The sequence below is a fragment of the Saimiri boliviensis genome, chromosome 4 (assembly GCF_048565385.1).
Source record: "Saimiri boliviensis isolate mSaiBol1 chromosome 4, mSaiBol1.pri, whole genome shotgun sequence".
In the NCBI taxonomy this organism is placed as follows: Eukaryota; Metazoa; Chordata; class Mammalia; order Primates; family Cebidae; genus Saimiri; species Saimiri boliviensis.
The window spans coordinates 46,910,583-46,933,144 of NC_133452.1; the positions used below are offsets into that span (position 1 = coordinate 46,910,583).

Consider the following 22,562-nt stretch of genomic DNA (forward strand, 5'->3'; position numbering starts at 1 on the left):
GAGCTTTGAAGACATTCTTCTTACTGGTCAGACATTACAGTGGGAATTACTGCCACTGAACTGGGTGGGATACCTAAATGCAATAGGAATAGTTAGCTCCCAGGGTGGCAGAGGCCATGGGGCAGCCTTAACTATCAAAGACAAGGTTGATGTGGTTACACAGTGAACAGCAAGATCAATGCAGCAATCAGAATAGTCTAACTTGTGGAGACCTTTGGAATTGGCTAGTTGATCATGGTGTTTCTAGAAAAGAAATAGGTAATCTACTAAATTCTTAATCTGTATAAACAAGAGTTCTAAAACGACTGAACCGTGGAGACCATGTAGAAATCACCAGAACTATCTCCACTTAGAAAAAGAATGAATCAAAAGCAAATCTGTATTCCTAGATGGATTGCAGAGCTTAAAGCCACTATTAAGTGTTTGAAGGATGCAGGGGTAATGATTCCCATCACATCTCATTTACTCATCTACTTAGCCTGTGTAGGACCAGGTGGCAGGCCTTTCACAGGCTAAGCAGATGAGTAAATGAGATGTGAAGGGAATCTAGTGATATGGTGCATGCTAGGCATATACCTTCTAAAGTAAACATTAAATTGTTGCATTTGGCTCCTCATACAACCAAAAATGAAGCACAATGCCAAGTGGTATTCTTTGGATTTTAGAAGCAACATATTCTTTATTTGGGTGTACTACTCTGGCTGATTTATTGAGTGACCCAAAAAGTTGCTAGTTTTGGGTGGATCCCCAAATAAGGGAAGGCTCTGTAATAAGTCCAAGCTGCCATGTAAGCTGCTTTGTCATTTGGAACATACAATTCATCAGATCTGGTAATGGTGCTTGAAGTGCCAGTAGCAAATAAGAGATGTTGGTTGGAGCCTTTGGCAGGTCCCTAAAGATGAATCACAGTGCAAACTCTGAGGGTTTTGGGACAAAGCCCTGCTATCTTCTGAAGACAGGTACTTGCCTTTTGAGAAAAGCTTTTTGTCTGCTACTGGGCCTTTATAGAAACTGAACACCTCACCATGGGCCACCAAATTACTATGAAACCTAAGATACCGATTGTTAGATGGCTGTTGCCTGACTCACCAAGCCTTTTAATGTTGGGCATGTGCAGCTGTACTCCAATATCAAATGGAAGTGGTATATATAAGACTGGGCTGAAACAGGCTCAAGTAATTTACATAAGGAAGTGGCCCAAATGCCCATAGTCCCCAGTCCTGACATTACCTTCTCTCAACCAATCCACGCCTATGGTCTCCTGGGGAGTTCCCTGAAATGAACTGACTGAGGAAACAAGATTTCAGAATGGTTTGCAGATGGTTTTACATGATACGACAGTACCACCTGAATGTGGAGAATAATTGCATACAGCCCCTTTCTAGTACATCTCTGAGGGACAATGCCAAAGAGAAGTCCTCCTAGTGGACACAACTTTGAGCAGTGAAGCTGGCTGTTCATTTTGCTTGGAAGGAGAAATGGCCAGATGTATATACTATATTGACTCACTGGCTGTGGTCAACAGTTTGGAGATGGTCATTGACATAAAAGGAACATGATTGAAAAATTGATGACAAGGATATCTGAGAAGAGGGATGTAGATAGACCTCTCTATTAGGACATGGAACATAAGAACATATATTCATGTTCCATGTAAATGCTCACCAAAAAATGATCTCAGCAGAGGAGAATTTTAATAATCAAGTGGGTAGGATGACCCATTCTGTGGATACTGTGCTTCTTTACCCAGCCACGTCTGTCTTTGATCAGTGGGTTTGTGAACAGTGGCCATGGGGAGGGATGGAGGTTATGCATGGGCTCAGCAACATGGACTTCCTCTCAACAAGGAAGTTGGAGGTGGGCAAACCCGACTTCAGCCACTGTTGAGTGCCTAATCTGCCAGCACCCGAGATCAACACTGAGCCCCTAATATGGTATCATTCCCTGGGTGTTTAGCCAAGCTACTTGGTGACAGGTTGATTATATGAGACTGCTTCTATCTTGGAACAAGTGGTGCTTTGTTATTACTGGAATTATGCACTTACTGTGGATATAAATTTACTCTCCCTCATGTAAAGTTTCTGTCATGACTACCTCCATGAATTTACAGCATACTTCATCCATGCTTATGGTAATCCACACAGCATTGCTTCTGATCAAGGAGCTTACTTCAGAGAAAATAAAGTATAGAAACGCTCAATCACTGATGTTACCATGTTTTCCATCATCCTGAGTTAGACGGCAAGAGGAATGGCTTTTGAAGATTGTAGGCGGCAGTACTTTGTTGGGCTCTGGAAATATCCTCTAGGAGGCTGTTCACATTCTCAGTCCAAATCTGTATATATTCAATATGTGGTTCTTGGTCTCCTACTGCCAAGAGTCATGAATACAATAATCAAGGGGTGGAAATGAGAATGACATCACTCACAATTACGCTTAGCAATCCACTAGAGAAATTTTGCTTTGTGTCCCCACAACCTTATGCTGGTGGAGAGGTCACAGTTTCAAAGGGAGGTGTGCTTCCACTAGGAGACACGAAATTCCGCTGAACTCGGAGTTAAAGCTGCCAGCTGTCACTTTGGGCTCCACAGACTTCTAAATCAACAGGTAAAGTTACCATATTGGTTGAGGTGGTGAATCCTGATTAGCAAGGGGAAATTGGGCTGTGCCACACAATGAAGGTAAGGATGAACATGTCTAAAACACAGGAGATCCCTTAGAGCATCTCTTATTAGTACCACAGTCTGTGAAGAAAACCAATGTGAAACCACAATAATCAATTCAGGCAGGACTGCTAATGACCCAGCCCCTTCAGGAATGAAAGCTTGGGTCACTCCACCAGGCAAAGAACCATGACCAGCTGAGGTGCCTGCTTAAGAGCAAAGAGAATTATGGAATGGGTAATGAAAGAAGGGAATGATCAATACCAGCATTGACCACATGACCAGTTCTACAAACAAGGACTACAGATTTTAAGTATCCCTTATTTTGTTAGAAATGTGTGTGCACGTGTATTTAAGATTTTTGCTTTCTTCCCTCTTTTAAGTGATTGTCATCTAACATAAGATTGATTAATAATAGCTAACTTTACATCACAGTATTTAAGCTACAGGATATCAAGGAGAACAGGGAATGATATCACCTCCTCTTCTAGGGAAAGGGTTAGCATGTTTTGGGTTGCAAAACATGCTTCAGGAAAGCTGTATCGCATTAGGTGGAAGAAGGACTGTGATATGTTCTTTATTGTGAGACTAAATATGGTTTCAGGAAACGTGCATGAATCTAAAGTTGACAAAGTGTGGACTGTGATGTGGTGATCAGCTTCATGCGTCAACTTGACTAGGCTATAGTTCCTGCTAATCAATCAAACATTCATTTATGTGTTGCTAAGAAGGAATTTTATAAATGTGACTCATATCTGCAATCAATTGACTTTAAGTGAAGAATATTATCTTTAATATCTTAGTGGTCCAGATTCAATAGACTGAAAGGGCTTAAGAGCGGAACTGAGGTTTTCTTGAGGGAAAAGAAATTCTACCTGTGGACTGAAGCTTGAACTCTTGCCCCAGAGTTTCCACCCTGCCCTTCTGGTAGTCTGTGGATTTCTTAAGCCCATTCCTTGCAATAAGTTTCTTAATGTTTATCTCCTACTGGTTCTGTTTCTCTGTTTCTCATCTGTTTCTCTGGTAGAAGCCTGACTAATACAACTGCATACAGATTGCAAGGGCATGTAAGAGTAAAACATATTAAAATGATTTCCAGTAAGAAAAATTCCATTAAAAAAAGAAATGCTTTGTCATCCATCATGATTCCAAATGGTGGACTAGAAATACAATATTTAAGAAAATGCAAATTCAGAAACGAAACTAAAACCCAATATAGTAAACTACTTGCCCCAAAGTCACACAGGTGAGAATTTGAAGCTAGATTATATGACGGAAACATTTATTTTATTTTAATTACTTAACGTATACTTAATAAATGAATGCATTGTTTCTCTAGATAAGATTCACTATTGTAAAGAAAATCTAATAAAAAGAAACATTAATTTTTTTCCTCCATTGAAAATAGTACTTGGAAAAACAATGATAGCACTTTGAAACTTCATAGTAACCTAGATTTTCCAAAAGTGAACATCAACTTAAGATTTAAATTCAAAATGTAAAACATGAGAATCCTTTGATTTTGTTTTGAGGGTTTTGTTTTTCTTTGATTACAAATATGTAAGTTCATATAAAGTCTAATATCAATAATAGAAGGCTGTTAAATGCTAAGACACAGCCAAAAGAGTCAATGTTTAATTTTTTCTTAGTCTTGGAAGTGGAGGCCGTGATTTGATGTAGGGCATTCCTAAATAATATAACTAGGGATGATATTCCCCCAAATAATGATTGTCAGGGAAAAGACCAGTTAACACTCATATTACTGTAAGGAATTTCACCAACTTCCACATAATTTTCTCTTCTATTACAAGCAAGCTCAGTAAAAACAAAGACCTACTTCCTAATTCTTTCATTGTATACTTTCTTTTTTGATAGATAACCTCTTCCTAAGGATAAATCTAAGCAAAGTGAGGAATAATAACATCTCCATATTTCACGCTTCACTTCACCTAGGCCCCATGTGAGCAATTTCAACTGCAGAAAGTCTGATCTGAAGGTTATGAAAATCTTTACAAAAAAGAAGGCAAGGCTGATTGTATTAAAGCTGCCTTTTAATCTTCCTCATCAGTAATAAAGTAAGGCACAATTTTGTAATTAACACACGAGGTTTTCAATTTTCAAAAGGTGACAGTCACATGAGTCTGTACTAAGGAATATCAAAGTCAGTATCTATAAAGACCTCTCTAGCCCCTGGCTCTCATATCCTTCCAATCCACATAACCCCCAAACCTGAGGGTGTCACAGGTTTCCTTTAACCCATGGTCCCACATAACAGATTCCCTGCTTTAATGCCCTGTGTAGTTCACTACTCCCTACAAGCTGGGCCTCTGTACTAGTTTATCCAGTTTTCCCAGGGCCTGTCTTTCAGGCCCCAGCCTCAGCCCCAGTCCATGGGCCCCACAATCTGTGAACAGATCTCTCTCTGTTTATCTGCCTGGATATTGTCTGTTTCCAGACTCTGTGTCACCACAGCCCACCCACCTGCTGGGACACCATCTGCTGCACCTTGCTGGTCCTGGTGGACTCCGACCCCCTATCTGCCAGGACTGCCTCCTGTTGACATCATTATTCTCTCTAGATAATGAGCCCACTAGCTCGATTGGACTTTCTCCCATCAGCGGAAACAAGTTCCAATTCTAGTGGCCTTTTTCACACTGGAGACCATGCTCTGACATTAAAAAACAAACTAACCCCATCCTCTACCACCAGTCTTATTCTGACAATGTTACACTACTCCATGTCCTATAAAATATACCAATTTAACACGTTTCAAGCAAAACTAAAACAGATTGTAGATTGGTTAAGAAAGAAAATGTGTGTATTATAACCCTAAAAGATGGAAGTCATGTACCAACCTGTGCTAAAGAAAAGTGCTAAACAGCAGAATATTTTCACTTGCAATACAAAACTGAAAAGCAATAATCAAATTCAGCTTTCCAAATAGTCTGCCACTTATTAGAACATTTATAAAGAAAAAAATTGAAAAATAAAATAAATGACATTAACTCTTTAGGAAGTAAACGAAATGTCTACCTAATGCGGAAACAAGTCCCACACCCAGCTATACAAGTTGTCACAGTCCATACAACTCTAAGATACAGAAATATTTTGCTTAGTTTTTAAAGTAGTCCTTTAGTTCTGCAAATATGCCTTGATTTAAAACAAATGAGAAAGAAAAGAAATCATTAGTGTTAGCTGTATAATCATTAATATTCCACATAGGAACAATGTTTTCACCAGGATAAGTTTAATAAGTTAAAGATGTATTGAAAACAAAGGCAAGAAACACAAAATGATGCAGTTCTCAAATTCAAAGTATTGTTTGTAGACCTCAGTTCTAATGAGGTCACATCACATTAAAATGCTATTAAACAATTAGTTGTACAGGCAATATTCTAAGTACTTTACAAATATAAACTGCTTTAATCTTCTTAATAACTCTGAGGGAGAGGTACTAGTATTAATACCATTTGCAAATAAAAACACAGAGACAGAGAGATTAAGTAGTTTACCAGATGTCACACAGCTGACAATAAATGAGAAAAGTGAGACTCAAATTCAGCAGTCAATGGTTTGATCTCCTGCACTGTGGTGCATCTCTGAATGACTTCTGAGGTTCCCACAGCCAGACAATGGAAAAGCAAGCTATAGTATAGTGATTTGACTTCTATTGTCTAGTGATCTTTCCATCAAATCTTTCAGTCAGTTCAAATGTTCACCTAGCATTAGAAAGACTAAGAAATTCTATGTGATGGGCTAGTCAGTTGCCACAAGCAAAAACAGCAAATACATAAATAAAGCATTCCTAAAATTACAACTATAATACACATTTAAATACCGACAACAGAATTCAGAAACTAACATATAGAATAATTTTAAGTGAAGTGGCTTATTTTGAGTTAACCCCTTGCAGTCAGCTCACATGACACGAAAAAACAATATAGCGACAACCCAAATTAAACCAAAGAAGAGCTTTCACTGATATGAAGCATAATTTTGTTTTTTTCAGCCATACTGCAGCAACCATACCCACACAAACAGAACTGACATATACTAAATACTTTAACAGTAATTAGCAATGAAAATATTCATGATGCCGAGCACGGTGTCTCATGCCTGTAATCCCAACACTTTGGGAGGCCAAGGTGGGCAGATCATGAAGTCAGGAGCTCAAGACCAGCCTGACCAACGTGGTGAAACCCCTTCTCTACTAAAAACACAAAAAATAACTGGGTGTGGTGGCATACATCTATAATCCCAGCAACTCAGGCGGCTGAGGCAGGAGAATCACTTGAATCTGTGAGGCAGAGGATTCAGTGAGCCGAGATTATGCCACTGCACTCTAGCCTGGGTGACAGAGTGACTCCGTATCAAAAAAAAAAAAAAAAAAAGAAAAGAAAAAAAAAAGAGAAAATATTTATGATGTCTTTCAGCAATTTAAAGATACATCTTCTAAGACAAACAATAATAAGTGTATGTGCAGCTTTTGAATAGTGATTTCATCTTTATGAAAGTTATAACCTCAACTTTTTCATGCTGTGTTTAAAAAACTACATTTACACTTCCCTCCCAATGAAATTTGATTTTTTAAATGAGTATAGTTAAAATTTCTATGCTATTTACAAGGTATGATAATAGATTGACATTAAGTTAATAAAAAATATTATGTGTTCTCAAGCATCTGTAAATTAGAATATTATAGGCTGAACATATTTGTAGAGAATTCAAATAACCATAATTTTATTAAGAACATTAGGTGAAACTTGAAACTTAACACATGATGGATCTTTATTTATAATATATCATTTAACTTATACTGAGTATTTTAGCAATTACAATTTTATATCCAGCAGGTAGTCAAGAATACTGATTTTAGTGGCATTGGTGGTAGAGTGGTGATCATAGCTGCCTTCTAAGAATGCTGATTTTATTTATCTTATAAATGTGTAAAATGCCTTGGAGAAACAAAAACAAATTTGAAGTGAGTAAAACTTAAAAGTAAAAATCAGGTTACATAGCTGGTTAATGGCAGTCCTTGAAATACCCAGCTCAAATCTCAAAATCAAACAATTACATAGGGTAAGAAATAGAATGCTTTCTACTCAGTGTTCTGTTTGCCATGCTACTTCCTATATTTAAAAAACCAAAATAATGCAATCTTAGGGATGCCTCATTAGAAAAATGAAAAAGGTTTACCTTCCCTTCAAAATGGCTGGTAACAGTATAGCTTTAATGTTTTTCCTTATGCTTCCGCTCTCCCCTACCAGGTACACCTAAATACTGCCTCTTTTTAAAAAAAATTAAAAATCTGCAATCCTTTTAATCTTATGAGCTATACTAGTTTAGAAGTTTAAAATAAAGGTGTAATGAGGAATTTGTTGTCTTAACACCGTGAATCATAGTGATACAATAGCAATATCACCTTTACTATTAAGAATACCTGAGACTAAGCCTAGATATAGGAAACTGCAGGCCTGTATTGAACCTGCAAGTTTCAGGCTATGTTTTAATTAGTGAGTCAATTTTCTGTCTCCAGTACAGGCACACCCAAACCTCAAAGAGATATCACATTCATTAACTAGCCGGAAATCAAGACACCTGTAGGATAAAACTAAGCTGACAGAAATTAGAAAAGAGATGATGTCTGATCACCAGAGACACCTGATTTTCCCAGACTGCATTCTCCTACCTAAGGGGAACAAAAGGGAGAGAGTGAGAAGAGGGAGCAAATAGCTTTACCTGGCATGTAAGATAGCAAGCATAAAGAAAAAATGATAGATTAAAACTATACTGTTATCAGCCATTTTGAAAGCAAGGTATCAGACTTCATTTTTCTAACGAGGTGGCTCTAAGAATGCATTATCTTAGTTCTCTGTTTTCTAAACATAAGCATCAGAATAACAAACAGAACAATGAACTAGAAAAGCTCTCTCTCTCTTGCCCCATGCAGTATTTTGATTTTGAGATTTGGGCTGGATATTTCAAGGACCGCCGTTAACTAGCTGTGTAACCCAGTACTAAAAGAACAACTTCAGACAAAATAAATTTAACAGTGTATTTAAGCAAAGAATGAATAATGAATCAGACATCACTCAAAACTGAGAGAGGTTCAGAGGGCTCTGCTCTAGCAGCCTAAACAGTGGGCTTTTATAGTCCAAACACGGAAACGAAGTAAAAATAATTACTTTATTGGCTACAGCTATGCATTTGCCTTATTCGTGTATGGTTCAATGGGAGGTCTCTTGTTACATAACCAATTAGCTACCTGGCTGGCTGTGATTGGCTGAAGCTCAATTCAAAATTAATCAGTAACAAGGAATGCCTCTAAGTTAAGTTTTGGTATGGCTTGTACGAGGGTTCTGGAAACAGAAACAAGCCTAGATGAATGGCATCCTGATTATTTGGCTTTAATACCAGAAAGTCACATCATCTTTCAAAGCTTTGTTTTTCTTCGTATGCAGTCTGATCCTCCATTGTGGTTTGCCTGGGAAAAATCCTAGTTTATTCATATTTTCTTGACTTCCCACCCAGTTTAGCTTTTGTCATTTTCAAAAGTTCCCATTAGTGGCAATATATAAAGCCATACATTAGAATGATGTTTTCTTCTAACTTTTCTGGCAATAATGTTCTGTTATCCACGGGCCCAATTTAGGAGTAGGGAAAACCACTAGATGTGAATAATGAATGAAGTGTTTCATTTACCAAGTGAAATACAACTTTCACAGGGAGAACAGAGGTAGAACTATATATATCTTCATATATTTCAAAAACAACGTGTGATATTTTCATAAGTTAAAAAACACAAATCAAGACTAAATATTGGGATGGTTCTATAACTACATGAGTGAAAATATAAAATAGGCTGGAAAAATGCACACTAATTCATAGGAGCTTCTGAGAGTAGACTTGACTAACTGTTGTATTTTATTTCTTTATAAAGGATGCTTTAAGCAAACATTACAAAATAAAATGAGCCAATTCTGGGAGGTGGGAATTGATTTTATTCTTTATTCTTCTCTTCATTATTTAAAAGTCTCATTATTTAAATTCATATTCATATAACATAAATTATACAAATAAAAAACAGAACACAGAGTATGAAAACAAAGAGAAGGTGAAGCTAATCAAAGATAGGCCTGGAAAAGTGAGCCCAGAGTATTGAAATATTTACTTATTTAAATATTCATTATTGCAGCTGGTAGGCATGTGAGAAGTGGACCACAGCCCATTGAGTTAATGTTCTTACAGGGAATCACTAATTGGTTTATGTGTCTCATGTTGGCATAATCTGACTCTGGTTCACCACCTGATTTCTTTTCGACTCTTTGCTGGCTAGTTCAAATTATGCAACACTTGATACTAACAACATGACTGAAAAATAGGAATTGATTACAAGACACTTAGAAGTAAACCCTAGCAACTTTCAAACTCATCCGACTTGCATGAGCAGGCTCTCTTTGGATATGTCCCAACATGTTGTCCAAGATCTCCTTTGACATGACAAACTGAGGTTGACAGTACAGGTGTCTTAGAATAATATAAAGTAGAAACTGAGCTAAAAAAATTTTTTTAGCAATGAAGAATAGGTAAATAATAAGGAACAGTAACAAAATAGAACAATTACCTTGGCAGGTTTTCTAATGTTGTATATGTTTAATATTTTTCACTGTACATTTTACTTTTATGAATCCCAAATAAGGAGAGAGAAACTTTTTACTTTAGTGGGTGTCATTTTAACTATCTGGATTCCAAGTGTTTCCCAAGATGACATTCTAGTTCCCATGTATTAAGTACCATCTATGGAGTGCCCACTCTATGGTAACCATTTTGAATTAGTTCATTTACACTCATTATTTTATTCTGTTCTCACCACAGTCCTGTGACATGTACTATCTCCTTTTCTCTGATGTAGGCACTAAGGATCAGAGATGAGAGATTTGGTCAAACCCTAAGAGTAAGTGACAAAGCTGGTAGGTCTAACTCAAAAGCACCCTTGTAGTCCCTTATTGTATTGTCTTCAGGGGAACCCTTCCCACATCAATGATTTCAACAACAGATCCTAGAACTTTTGTCTTTGGAGATGAATTAGTTACATACTCCCAACACCAACCCCTCACCTTCCCACTTACAACCAACGAACTTAGTTATCAGAGGTAGCTTGTTATAATTTCAGGCACCCTTTCCTTTGATTCAGCAAAAATGTTTCTTCTATTCCATCTACTCAATCTAGTTTTGCCTTCTCAATCACACAGATTTTTTTTTGACATGATATTTCTCACAAAATTGAAGAAAGTAAGCACATCTCTACGACTTCCACAAAGTAAATCATCAGCCACTCTTGATAAAACACCCTTTGGGTCTCCTCACACTCTAGTCAATTTTCTCTAGTTCAGAATTTCCATGCTAGTGATTCACAGAGAATCACTCTGGAGAATTGCAGTGTCTTCAGCTCTGATCCCCACATCTCACAACAGTGCAGGGCACAGGGTAAATGGGGTAAACTCTCAATGAACACTTGCTGAATGAAGAAATGAGAAAACGAGTTTGGCACACTGCAAACATTAATTGACAATTACTTTGATCACTAAGAATTAGTACTAATCTGTTAATGACCACCTTCATTCTTTGTATATATTCTCTTTACTCTTCTTGACAAGAGCATCTGTGTGTTCTGCTCTTTTGTTTTTTGATTGTTTTGTTTTCCATTTTTGCCTCCAGAATTCACTGCTTACAGTGTTTGGACAGTCTTCAAAAAGTGATAGTTTGTCTAGCATGAAGATGAACAAGATTTATTCTTTATTTTTAAAGAATAAAATAAAGTTTGTTTGCTTGTTTGGTTATGCTTGTTTGATTTGGTTATTGTTGCTTAAAACAAAATCGCTAAGTTTCTCTTTTGCCTTTATTACTTATGAGAAGAAGAAAAAAATTATATAGTTCTTTTGTCTACCTAAAAGCCTTTTTCTGGGGGTGGCCAAAGAATATATCCACTAAATGTATATTTATGAACAAATAAAGACACATGTTTAAAAGTCAATGTTATTGGAGTATTAGAGTTAAGGTCTATTCTGTAGTCTTTTTTTAGTTTCAGGTACTTCTAAGCATGTCTCCTGAACCAGCAGAATTAATCTGCCAGGGATCATGGATACCTAAAAGTTCTTATGGCAAGGACAATGATGTGGCTGTTAGCCAAACCTTAGGACCAAGACCTTGCTTGGCAAAAAGCCACTTATTAACAGTCCTAGTCCTTGTGTAAGTAGGGAAGATACTCTTTAAGGTGGATGGATAAAGAGAGTTGAAGTACTAAACTCAATACAGGGACAATGGTCAGGGTTAGAAAGAAACAGGTGAATGGCTGAATGCAGAACTTCGAGAAATTTGAGCCCTGAAACAAAAGGGCAACACAGGTGGGGTAGCAGATTCCATGTCAGCTGAGAGACTGCTAGCAGGAGGGCATGAAGTAGTGTGTGTCCTCAGGAGGAATAGCAGTGAACAGGAGTCAATGCATTGGCCACAATCAGGGATAGGGGCTGGATGTGAACAGAAAGTCTAGAAAGTTCACGGTCCCACTGGTTAGTCTTTTCCATGAGATATTTGGAGCTTAGAGTCTAGCAATTATGCTAACAGGGCCTGGGACATAAAATTGCTATTTTGTTAGTGTTAGTGTTAACTGATTGTATAGTACAGGCTGGTATAATCTTCAACATTTTACCTAAATTAAAACTATAAAAAATTATTGGTCATTACTTATTATGCATTTTCCTTTCATACTTCCTCTGAGCTCCCAGCATTGAAAGAGCAGAGGTACTCTGGAAGGAGGCAAACAATCTTTCTTATATCATCAACTTTAATAAAATAGGAAATATTTCTCTCCAAATTGTATCATTGTGTCACTACTCTGCAATTTTCTACTGCATTATTCAAGACAGAAATGGAATTATTTCATTTTTATTAGAGATAACTTACTTTAACATATTATTAAAATTCAGAAGGTTGCAAATAATTTCTACTGAAATAAAATGCACATGTAAGAATTATAAAACTGTCTGGTTGAAATCCTCTATTCTCTTGGATACTCTGAGACAAATTTAATTGATTGTTTTAGGTGGAACAATTCATTTTTCCATATTATCAGTGGTCTTTACTAGAGCTTCATCTTTATTTTTAACTAAGATGTAGTATGTATTCTTCACACAAAAATTTCTGTGATGCTGTGTGCCTTCAGGAGTTAAAATACCAAATTAGTACTATCCCAGAACAATTTCTGCTTTACTAAGCCTTCAAACAGTACCATATTAAAACGTTAGTTAGAACTTACTGATTTATTAATTCTGTTTTCCCATACAAAAAAAAACAAGTAAAAGCAATTTTCAAACACTTACTATGTTCATGCTATTTGAGTCTTTTCTCTATTTTATATGTACAGTTTTAATATATTTACAATCAAGTCTATCAATCTCCAATTATAATTTTTGTCCTTGACATCATGTTAGACAAGATTATAAAATTATTTGCCAATCTATTTTTCTACAGTTATGTCTCTTTCTTTGTTCTGCTTTTATCAATCTGACATGTATTTTTATATTGTATAAATAAAATTTCCAAATTTATCTTAACATTAACTAATTATTGCTGTTGTGCTTTTTGAACAATCATTACTTTCTTCATCAACATGAAATGTGGTTTTTCTTGTGCATTACTTTTACATGTGCTTTGATCTGTTTGGGGATTTCTCAAACTGGTTTGGCTTCTCTAAGTTTCTATGTTAGTAAATAGTACCAAACAGTTTTAATAATTGTAACTTTTTAATATGCTTTAATACTGTGAAATAGCAAGTTTTATATTTCTTTTTTTAATGTGCCTTTTCTAGACTGTCTATGCTTCCAGATGAATTTTAATAATCATTTTGCCAAGCTCTCCCCCAAAACGTTTTGGGATTTTAAATGAAATTGTACTATCTTTATAAATTAATTTGAGGAAACTAACATCTATACAACATCTATTATTCTCACCCAAGACTACAACATAAACCTCATTCCTGCTAATTTTTCTTTCTGCATAACATACTTAACAGATAACTGTTTATCTGTGTTTCTCAATAAATGTTATTTTCTTAATTTAAGCCTTTCACATTTCTTTAATAGTTTATTCATAGCTTTGTGATATTTAATTGCTATTATGAGATTTTTTTCATGTTTTTTATTTGTTGCTGTCATAGAAAAATGAACTGATTTTTACACATTTATCTTTTGTATAGTTACTTAACAAAGTTCATTACCCTAATGGTTCTTCAGTTAATTCTCTTGGGATTATCACTGGTCTTTACTAGAACTTCATCTTTATTTTTAACTAAGACATAGTGTGTCTTAGTAAAATATATATATATATATTAAGAAAAAATGATGTAACCATTTTTCTAATTATTATAACCTTTGAGAAGCAGCATAACATAATATTTATGATTAAAGACTCATGGGTCAAACCACAGGAGTTTTAATTCAGCTCTGCTACTTATTAGCTGCATGACCTCGGCCATTTTACTTAGTATCTCTTGGCCTCAGCTTCCTAATTTGTCAAATAGAATGACAGTAGTCCATATCTCCTAGGGTTGTTGTGAGAATTAAATGAGTTAACATTTACAAAGCATTTAGAATAGTTTCTAGCATATATGAGAAGAATTCAGAAAATATTTATCTTTGAAAACAAATATTTTAACCAATTCCATTGGTTAAAATTTGTTAAATGATATTAACTATAAGTGATAAAATTGATCATGTAATAAGCCATTAGGGTTTTTCTGCTTTCTTGAAATCACTTTTTTATATTTTAATGGTATCTCTCTATTCCTAAATTATTATACTACATGTATATGTGTTTTCTTAAAAGAAATATAGTTGCATTTTATCAAATGTCATATGAAATCTATTTGAAAGTTAAAACACTGGTTTTATTCTTTGGCCTATGACTATGAAATCACTTTAATAAGTTTCCTGATACTAAACCACATTCACATTCCTAGGATAAACACCATGTGTTTTATTATTCTATTTTGTTGATACTTACATTGCTTTAGCTGGTATTTCAATAAATTATTATCTTCTTTTTTGTGTTACTTTTATTAGTTTTCTTTTTTGACTTTTTTAGTATTGTGCTTCTTATTAAATAAATCAGAAAAATGTTTTCTCTTTCAAAGAATTCATAGAGTATAGGGATAATTTGTTCCTTAAGAGTGTATATTTTTAATAATTGATTATAAATAGCTGATGAAAACAAGACACTTCAGTCATTTAAATGTAGTGTTTTAGCTCCTGCCAAACCTTTCTATTCAAGCTGGTCAAGGACATAGGCTTATGCATCTGACAAAATTAGGCTCAAGTCCTAACTTCGCCACCCACTTGCTAAATGTGTGCATTTGGCAAGGTATGCTTGTATCACTGGAAATAACCATGCCTTCCTTACCTTCTTCACAGTTATTGTGAGAATCAAATAAGATTATGCTTATAAACCATTGTATATTCAGCCCACAATATAGACCAAATAATTATTTTATATGTTAGTTTTAATTTTCCTTAAGTACAAAATTAATTCATATTTATAATTAGACTTATTTTGTCCTAGTAAGGAATTCTAGTGGTTTATGTAGAGATATAAATGGTTCTGATAAAATTTGTGTGAAATTACTTTATAATAAAAGTAGATGTCAATTAAGACATGCTATTCTTTATTTTTAGACATAAATATAAATGTTCACATCAAAGTAAAAATGCTTTGATGAGCCATGGAAATGAACCTACTGCCAATGTTTAAACAAAATCACAGAAGGTTAATAGGAAAGTTGTACACTGGTTTTAAGAAGACCAAGCAATGAGCCTAAACCAAATGTAATGTCTTCCACTCCTTCCTGCTCCTCTGGAGTTGTGTTCTCAAAGGAATCTGAGAGGTAGTGAAGAACTTTGGAGCCTTCCCTCAGGCTGCAGCTTACCTCTTGCTTCATCATCTAAGCTGCAGTGGAGAAGCAAGATTGTCACTCTGGGTAGGAGAATGTACCACTAAGGGATTGAGGTGCTCTCAAATACAATTTCTACCAGACCAATAACATTTATTTATTTATTTATTTATTTATTTATTTATTTATTTATATTACATTTTTAAGTTCTGAGATACATGTGCAGAATGTGCGGGTTTGTTACATAGGTATACATGTGCCATGGTGGTTTGCTACACCTGTCAACCTGTCATCTACATTAGGTATTTCTCCTAATGGTATCTCTCCCCTACACCCCACTCCCTGACGGGTCCTGGGTGTATGATGGTCCCCTCCCTGCATCCATGTGTTCTCCTTGTTCAGCTCTCACTTATGAGTGAGAACATGCAGTGTTTGGCTTTCTGTTTCTGTGTTACAAACTCCTAATATTTTTATGAAATACTGATAAGACTGCAATATGAATGTGGCCTCAGTTTTCAAAGGATGTACTACTGATGTAGGCCAGTATGAACATATACAAATATCTGTCATAGATAGATAGATAGATAGATAGATAGATAGATAATTGGACAGATATCTGTGTTATATACATATATATCACCAGCACACAAAAACCTGTCTCTCAAAAAAGTATTAACTTGAGGTGTATATCTACCTATTAGTGTCATCAAGAACATTTAATTGTAGGTACAGATTATTATAATTCTATTATATGGTCTCCGAGAAGAGTAGTAATGGGAAAAGCAGTCAGTTTGTAAGATTTGATAGGCAGTATGAATTTCTCTTCTGTTTTAAAGGCTATAAATTTCAAAACATTATTCTGATGGGGTTAGCTGCCTCTACTAAGAACCATTAAAATAGGCACAGCTAAGAGTAGAAATGTCAAACCAAGCTCAGTCTCTACTAATCACTTATCCCTGGCAGATGCAAGTTGAAAATGTGTATCTCAAGGTCCCAGTATGTATTGTTTGCCATTAATTAGAAATTAACTTCTGTCAGCCTTATATTAAACTACATTGTCTTCTAAAAGGAAGATATCCCACCTTACATTTTGTATGCTGTCATCTGGCTTTACAGCAACAAATATATTTTTAGGAACATCTTCAATATGTTATTCCATATGTTCCAAGATCAGTGGAAGAAAAATGTACTTACTTTTTCTTTTCTGTCCCTGGGACAGGGTTTCTGGCCTCTCCCAGAGTTCTCTTGATCAAGTGTGTTTTCAGTATAGCACGATTCCTGAAGGAAACAAAGGCAGGAAAAGATGTATTAAGATAAACATCTCTAGTTTCTTGTCTCCTGCAAAAAAGAACAAGTTGTTCCTTAGACAAAAATGTCTAATTTAGACCAAATGTCATATGTTTTTTAAAAACATTCATTGTCTTTTATATTCCTTTTCCCACATTTTTTTTTTTCAGTTTCTCTAGCTGATAGCAAGAGCAGGACAAATTTTCTTGGGTAAGCAGCTCCATACACCCAGATAAAAAAGTAATGTATTTCTTTTTGTTATTTTGTTCACCATTCAAACATATCAATTGTATTCTGAGCAGTCTTTCTTGTGTTTTGCTTTAAAACTGTGGAACATGAACAGAGACATTCTTACTAAATAGTAAAATCAACAAGACAGCAATAAACATATATATTTTAGATTTTCACATTTCCACTGAAAAATAGATTCACTAGGTGATAGTCTTTCTCAAATGTGTGATTTAAAAAGCAACATATCCCTGCAACCATTCATCTTTGAATTTAAATACCAAGGAGCAAGGACATTGTTTTTCTCAATTGCAAGATATAGTGATTGCAATTTTTGGAGAGAAATGAATCCAATAAAATATAGGCTATGCACAATGCCTCACCATCAAGAGGTAACCTAACATTTTGCTATGAATAGATAGACAACCCACTTGCATATTTTTTTCTGATCATATTCTTTTAGGTATTTATATGTCAAAAGTCCCCATTTAAAAACCTAGTTATTTTCATTTACATATACGGTTCTGATGGAGGTGACCACAACTGATCACTGGGTTAACCAGGTGCCCTGTCACCCAGGCAGTCTACACATTTGAGCAGACACATAGTAAATGCTTAGATGTTAAAAACAAAAGAGCCACACTTCTTTCATTTTATGAAGAGCATCTTTTTCTTTTTCTAAATGTGGGACAGTAATGTCAATATTCCTCTGCTGATAGAGATAGATAGATAGATAGGACAGATATCTGAATACTAGTGTTATTTGGAGCAGGGAAGAGTCTACCTTTATATTATGTATTCAAGGATCAATGTTGGCTGTTGTCTTCTCTTCCCTATTTCTTTCTAATAAACCATCAAATTCTATCTATTCAAGGCTTTTAATGCTCATCAATTCACTTTTCCTTCCAACTCCATTTGCACAGGCAAATCTAGTTCAACTCTCCCCAGCCGTAGCTTCGTCCATACCGCCCACTGTTCGGGGTTATGACGTCTCTCACTAGTCTCCCTGGCCTGAGCCATTCCCTTTCCAATCCATCCTGCATACACCTTTCACGTTGGGACAGTAACTGAACTCCAATTTGTATAAAACCCAAGAACTATATATGGTGGAGATATTTCACTATGATTCTCAAATAAATTATCTTTTTCCTTAAATGTCAACAGCGTTATGTTAGCCACTCTAAGTTAGTTTTCAAACAGCTTGATTACTCTCTTTTTCACTTCTGATGTCCTAAGGGCATTGTAACATAAAGGCAGAAGCACTGACCTCAATTCTAGTTTCAACTCACCTATTTTTCAGCTGTTGATTTTGAGGATTCATCTCCTTTCTTGGAGGTAAATGACAGAGCCTTGCTTATCAAATGGCATAATAATATTAATCCCGCCTATCTCTCCAGGTTGTTCTGAGATTTACAGAAGATCACATACAATGAAATTCCAAATATATGGTTACTATGCTCTCTGAAGATCTGCAAAAGTATAAACTTGCTTTCTTTGTTTAACACTAAATACAGACTGGGACCCAAGAGGTATCTGTGATCACACTCTTAAGTCTTACAGCTTTCTTTTGGAAATGTGATGTTCTAAAGAGTCTGGTTTGGCTTTCAAAGAAAAAGAACACCAAAGGAATTATACTCTAATATATTTCGATGTCAAAGACACTCTGAACCTAAACGAGTGGGAAAAAGGAAAGGGAGCTCAAAACAGTGACAAATCTCAGTTGGCTGAACCTACCATTTAAATTAACTCAACAGCTATATGTGGCACAGATATTAATCCATCTTCTTCAAAACTTTGCTAATATCTCCAGACATCACTGGACACTAATAGAAAATATGACCCTATTCTCTGTCATTGTGTTGCAGGCTTTTAAATGAAAGAAATGTAAAGTATATGCAATAGGATGTCTGTTTTGTTTGCAAAGAGGAAATAAAAGATATCAACCAAATATAACTTAATATATAATTAGCATGGTGACTTCAGCTCAATAAAGTTTTTATTTTAGACAAAAAACAACAAAAAATGCAGCTGACCCATGTTTTTCTCTCCTTCAACCTCTGAATTATCATGAGCATTATGTCCTGCTGGTTTCCAGGTAACTTTTATATGGGCTTTTGGATGAGCATTGGTTGCATATACTTTTGGATGATACTGATTACCTGGCTTAACCTCATTACTGTTTTAGATCACTGAATAATTAATCAAATAGGGTACTGAGGATCATAAACTGAAAAGAAACAGATATACCATATCTGTGCACTATCAATTTCATCAGGCTAATGGACTAAAAATGGTAATTTTAATAGTAGCTGTTTTTAAAAATTATAGTTAAAAACATAAAATTTATCATCTCAATCATAGTTAAGCATGTATTTCAGTATTCTTAATCATATTCATATTGTTATACAACCAATTTCCAGAACTTTTTCGTCTTGCAAAACTGAAACTTCATACCCATTAAACTACTACCTCCATTCCTCTCTCCAAAACTCCTGAAAATCACCATTAATACTGTCTGTTTTTATAAATTTTATTACTCTAGATATGTTTATAAGTGGAAGCATATAGTAATTGACTTTTTGTGACTAGCTTATTTCACTTAGCATAATGTTCTAAAAGTTTATCTCTATGGCAACATGTGTCAGAATTTCTTTCCTTTTCCAGGCTGAATAAAGCCTTAAATAAAAATATGGCAATGTATATACTACATTTTGTTTATGTATTCATCCATCAATGGACACTTGACTTGCTTCCACCTTTTGGATATTGTAAATAATGCCACTATGAACATGGGTGTACCAATATCCCCTCAAGACCCTGCTTTCAAATCTTCTGGATATATACACAGAAGTGGAATTTCTGGGTCATATGGTAATAGTATTTCTTCTTAACATAATTTTTACAATAGCTTTAGAGTTAAAAAAAATTAGAAGATAGCACAGAAAGTTCCTATAGTGTTCCATACCCAGTTTCCCCTATTATTAGTATCTTACATTAGTATTACATTTATTACAATTATTGAACTAATATTGATATGCTATCATCAACTAAATCCCACACTTCATGTCCATTAGCTTTTATCTAATGTCCTTATGGTATTTCAGAGTGTCATTTAGGATACTATATTACATTTAGTCATCATGTTTCCTCTTTGCGGTGACATTTTCTTAGCCTTTCCTTGTTTTTAATGACCTTCATAGTTTGACAGGTGTTTTATAGAATGTCCTTCAGTTGGGATTTGCCTGATGTTTTCCTCATGATTAGACTGTGGCTACTGGATTTTTGCAGGAAGACCACAGAGGAAAAGTGCCATTTTCATCACATCATAGCAAGAGTCTATAATATCAATATGTCATCACTACTGATGTTGAGCTTGCTGAGATAGTGTTTGTCAGGTTTCTCCACTGGAAAGTTAGTCTGCATCCTGCTGCTTTCCACTGTATTTTTGGGAAAGAAGTCATTATATGTAGCCCATGATTAAGAAGAAACAAGTTATTTTCTATCTCCTTGAGGATGTTTTAGATATAAATTATTTGGAATTCTTCTGCATAAGAGATTTATCTCTTCTCATTTATTTATGTATTCAATTATTTACTCAAAATGATGTAAACTCATGGTGGATATTATATTTTATACTTTGGACTATAATCCAATTGTACTTTATTATGCTCTTCAAATTGCTCCAGATTGGGTCATTAGCTCTTTCGGTTGGCTCCTGTAGTACTTTTCCTATTAATGCAATATATATTGCATTATGTATCATCACTAGATATTCAGCCTTGACATCTAGCATATAGCTCTATCTAAGTAATATAACTGAGAAAAGGTTTATTCAAGTCAATGAAAGATGGAGAGTATTATGAAGCAAGTGTAATGGACATTGTGGTGTGCCACCAGATTCCCTTTCAGGACTGAACTATTCATTTCCCCAGCTGAGTATTGGTGGCTGATGGTCCTCAACTGAGACCTTCCAATTATGAGTTACTGTAGGGCATAAAGAACCAGCCCTGAGCTCTCATTTGGACTGATTCTGAGGGCTCAACCCAGCTGCTGAGTTCCCCATGGAATCAGCTTTCACCTCTACCCAGGAATGATCTGTATACACAAACAACACTAGGCAACCTCAAGTAAGGGAGATAAGGTGAAAATCAGTATACTGAATACAAGCAGCTGGAAAGAAATTGGTTACAGAGAGGGGAGAATTTAAATTGTGAAAAATACAGTGAGTCAGGTCAGGCTAGGTTATAAGGAATCCTGAAAGTCAGGCAAATGGTTTAAGATTGAATTAGTAAGCAATACATCTAACTGGGGGTGCAGTCCAATAAAGTACAATGTAGCTGTAGGAAGAAATAGTATTGAGCTATAAGAAATCAGAAATTGTAGCTAACATTTAGATTAGTGATTAATGCACAGGACATACTTTGCATGCACCAGGGCATTAAATCTTCATTACAACTATTAAGATCTCCATTTTGCAAATGACAAAACTGAAGCTCAAAAATATTCAGTAACTTATCCAAGATCACATAGCTAAGAAACCCATTGGAGACATTCAGACTTTGCTCTATATTACTCTTAAAGTAATGCTATTCAACTCATTCAACTCACCAAGTCTTAAAGAATATGTAATCACAAGACATGAAAATGTTTCATAACGTTAAATGAAAGAACTGGATACACTTGCTATACAATAGAATCACAATTTTGTTTTTTAAAAGTATATATGTTAATCCCATATATAACAAAATGAGGATGTTTTCTGTAAGATGATACACAATTAAAATCTTGTATGGGAAGAAACCAATGCAAAAATGATGAAAACACTCAAAACCAGAATGCCTCTCCACCTCCAAGGGATCACAACTCCTCACAAGCAAGGAAACAAGGTTGGATGGAGAATGAGTCTGATAAATTGACAGAAACAGGCTTTAAAAAGTGGGTAATAATGAACTTTTCTGAGTTAAAAAAAAACATATTTTAGCCCAATGCAAAGAAACTAAGAACCTTGAATAAAGGTTTGATGAAATGCTAATGAGAATAAACAGCTTAGAGAAGAATATAAATGTATTGATGGAGCTGAAAAACACAACACAAGAATGTCACAAAGCATACACAAGTTTTAATAGCTGAATCGACTAAGCAGAAGAAAGAATATCAGAGATTGAAGATGAATTCAATGAAATAAAACGAGAAGGCAAGTTTAGAGAAAGAAGAGTAAAAAGAGCAAAGCCTCTAAGAAATATGGGATTACATGAAAATACCTAATCTACATTTGATAGGTATACATGAATGTGATGGAGAGAATTAATCCAAGCCAGAAAATACTCTTCAGGATATTATCCAGGAGAACTTCACCAACCTAGCAAGGCAGACCAACATTCAAGTCCAGGAAATATAGAGAACACCACAAAGATATTCATCAAGAGGAGCAACCCCAAGGC

The 22,562-nt window shown here is 35.2% G+C and overlaps 1 protein-coding gene across 3 annotated transcripts in view; it reads right to left on the reverse strand.

Moving 5' to 3' along the window:
- PKIB (cAMP-dependent protein kinase inhibitor beta) overlaps positions 1-22,562 on the reverse strand; it is a 118,382-nt gene that overhangs the window by 77,568 nt on the left and 18,252 nt on the right. For all 3 annotated transcript variants that reach the window (XM_074397554.1, XM_074397555.1, XM_010342956.2), the window contains one exon: positions 16,801-16,884. The gene's annotated coding sequence lies outside the window, so the exon portion shown is untranslated. The remainder of the gene's footprint in view (positions 1-16,800; positions 16,885-22,562) is intronic.